This window comes from Triticum urartu, chromosome 5 (genome assembly GCF_003073215.2).
Source record: "Triticum urartu cultivar G1812 chromosome 5, Tu2.1, whole genome shotgun sequence".
NCBI lineage: Eukaryota > Viridiplantae > Streptophyta > Magnoliopsida > Poales > Poaceae > Triticum > Triticum urartu.
Genome location: NC_053026.1, coordinates 557,323,287 through 557,326,998, shown reverse-complemented (window position 1 = coordinate 557,326,998; position 3,712 = coordinate 557,323,287).

Sequence of the window (3,712 nt, the reverse complement as noted above, 5' to 3'; positions counted from 1 at the left end):
GAGCGGGCTATTGCCAAGTCTCGCTCTTCATCCAACAGGTCAAGTGCGTCTTGCCGAGCTTTTTCGTTGTCTTCCTCAACATAAGCCGCCACACGGGGTGAGTCATGACGGATGTCACTTGGCAGGACCGCCTCTGCTCCATACACCATAAAGAAAGGCGAGTAACCCGTAGATCTGTTAGGTATAGTATTGATGCTCCAAAGTACAGAAGGTAACTCCTCCACCCAACAACCCGGCGTCCGCTGCAAGGGGACCAAGAGCCGGGGCTTGATACCCCTCAAGATTTCTTGATTAGCTCGTTCTGCTTGACCATTGGATTGAGGGTGAGCCACAGCTGAAACGTCAAGCCGGATATGCTCTCGTTGACAGAACTCTTCCATAGCTCCTTTGGAGAGGTTAGTGTCATTATCAGTTATGATGCTGTGTGGAAAACCAAAGCGAAAAATCACCTTTTTCATAAACTGGACCGCCGTGGCTGCATCACACTTACTGACTGGCTCCGCCTCCACCCACTTTGTGAACTTGTCAACCGCCACCAAGAGGTGCGTCTTTTTATCCTTAGACCTTTTGAAAGGCCCGACCATATCAAGCCCCCAGACTGCAAACGGCCAAGTAATTGGAATCATCCTCAATTCTTGAGCCGACACATGGGCTCGTCGTGAGAATTTCTGACATCCGTCACATTTACTGACCAGGTCTTCTGCATCAGCATGAGCCGTCAGCCAATAAAACCCATGACGGAAAGCTTTGGCCACAAGAGATTTTGAGCCGGCGTGATGACCACAATCGCCTTCATGAATCTCACGAAGGATCTCCCGACCCTCTGTAGGTGACACGCAACGTTGAAACGCTCCAGTGACGCTGCAATGATGTAACTCGCCATTGACAATTGTCATGGACTTGGACCGCCGGGCGATTTGTCTTGCCAAGGTCTCATCTTCAGGCAACTCTCCCCGGGTCATGTAAGCCAAATAAGGCACTGTCCAATCCGGGATAATGTGGAGAGCCGCCACCAGCTGTGCCTCCGGGTCTGGTATTGCCAGATCATCCTCTGTAGGTAACTTAACAGAAGGATTATGCAAAACATCAAGAAAGGTGTTAGGCGGCACCGGCTTACGCTGAGATCCCAGCCGGCTTAAGGCATTAGCCGCCTCATTATTCCTTCGATCAATGTGTTCCACCACATAACCCTTGAAATGTCCAGCCACAGCATCGACTTCACGACGGTAAGCCGCCATAAGGGGATCTTTAGAGTCCCACTTGCCTGACACCTGTTGAGCCACAAGGTCTGAGTCTCCCAAGCATCTTACCCGGCTCAAGTTCATCTCTTTGGCCATCCGGAGACCATGGAGTAGGGCCTCGTACTCAGCTGCATTGTTAGTACAAGGAAACATGAGCCGGAGCACATAACAAAATTTGTCACCTCGAGGGGAAGTTAACACGACTCCAGCCCCCGATCCTTCCAACTGTCTGGACCCATCAAAGTGAATAGTCCAATAAGTGTTATCGGGCTTCTCCTCAGGTGCCTGTAGCTCTGTCCAGTCGTTGATGAAATCCACCAAAGCTTGAGATTTAATGGCAGTGCGTGGTACGTACTTCAGACCATGAGGCCCGAGCTCGATGGCCCACTTGGCGACTCGTCCTGTAGTCTCTCTGTTTTGAATAATGTCTCCCAAGGGGGCAGAACTTACCATAGTGATAGGGTGACCTTGGAAGTATTGCTTCAGCTTCCGGCTTGCCATGAACACCCCGTAAACAAGTTTCAGCCAATGAGGATATCTTTGTTTTGACTCGATGAGTACCTCACTGACATAATAAACCGGCCGTTGAACCGGATGTTCCTTACCAGCCTCCTTGCGCTCTACCACAATTGCCACACTGACGGCTCGTGAATTAGTAGCCACATATAACAGCAAAGGCTCTTTGTCAATGGGAGCTACGAGAACTGGCGGCTTAGATAACTGCCTCTTCAAATCCTCAAAAGCAGCATTAGCAGCATTACTCCAGACAAAGGTGTCTGCCTTCTTCATCAGTTGGTACAATGGTAGGGCCTTCTCACCTAACCGGCTTATGAACCGTCTTAAAGCAGCAACACGACCCACCAGTCACTGAACATCATTGATACATGCCGGTTTAGCCAAAGAAGTGATTGCCTTAATCTTCTCCGGATTAGCCTCGATGCCCCTGTTTGAGACCAAGAATCCCAGAAGCTTGCCTGCAGGCACACCAAATACACACTTCTCCGGGTTAAGCATCATTTTGTAAACCCGGAGATTGTCAAAGGTTTCTCTGAGATCAGATATCAAGGTTTCCGCCTCTCTGGATTTCACCACTATGTCATCCACATAAGCATGAACATTGCGCCCAATCTGATTGTGGAGACAATTCTGTACACACCGTTGATAAGTCGCCTGGGCACTCTTGAGCCCAAAAGGCATAGACACATAGCAGAAGGCTCCAAACGGAGTGATGAAAGCCGTCTTCTCCTGGTCCTTAACTGCCATCTTGATCTGATGATAACCAGAGTAAGCATCCAAAAAGCTCAAACGCGCACAACCCGTCGTAGCATCAATGATTTGATCAATACAGGGGAGAGCGAAAGGATCATCCGGACAAGCCTTATTTAAGTCCGTGTAATCCACACACATCCGCCAGGTGCCGTTTTTTTGAGCACGAGCACCGGGTTAGCCAACCACTCCGGGTTAGCCAACCACTCCGGGTGAAAAACTTCGACAATGAACCCAGCCGCCAAGAGCCGGGCGACCTCTTCTCCTATAGCTTTTCGTCGTTCCTCATTGAATCACCGTAGAAACTGCCTGACCGGCTTATACTTCGGATCAATATTAAGAATGTGCTCAGCGAGTCCTCTCGGTACACCCGGCATGTCAGAAGGCTTCCATGCAAAGATGTCCCGGTTCTCACGGATGAACTCGATGAGCGCGCTTTCCTATTTAGGATCCAAGTTGGCACTGATGCTGAATTGCTTAGACGAATCGCCCGGAGTAAAATCAACAAGCTTAGTCTCTGCAGCCGATTTAAACTTCATGGCCGGGTCATGCTCCATAGTTGGCTTCTTGAGGGAGGTCATATCCGCCGGGTCAATGACAAAATTTGAGCTCCTCTGCTGCACAGACAGACTCGGCATAAGCCGCATCGCCTTCTTCGCATTCCAGGGCCACCTTTCGGCTTCCATGCATAGTGATGGTACCCTTGTAACCCGGCATCTTGAGCTGTAAATAAACATAACACGGCCGCGCCATGAACTTGGCATAAGCCGGCCGCCCGAACAAAGCGTGATATGGACTCTTGATTTTTACCACTTCAAAAGTTAACTTTTCCGCCCTAGAATCATGCTCGTCTCCAAAGGCCACCTCTAGCTCAATCTTACCCACAGGATACGCCGACTTACCAGGCACCACTCCATGGAAGACGGTGTTGGAAGTCTTTAAATTCTTGTCAGTTAAGCCCATGCGCCGAAAGGTCTCGTAATAGAGGATGTTGATGCTGCTACCTCCATCCATGAGCACCTTAGTAAATTTATAACCACCAACATGCGGTGCCACTACCAGGGCCAGTTGACCTGGATTATCAACCCGGGGAGGGTGATCCTCCCTGCTCCAGACAATAGGCTGTTCCGACCACCTCAAGTAACGAGGGACTGCCGGCTCAACAGAATTCACCGCCCTCCTATGAACTTTCTGATCACGTTTAC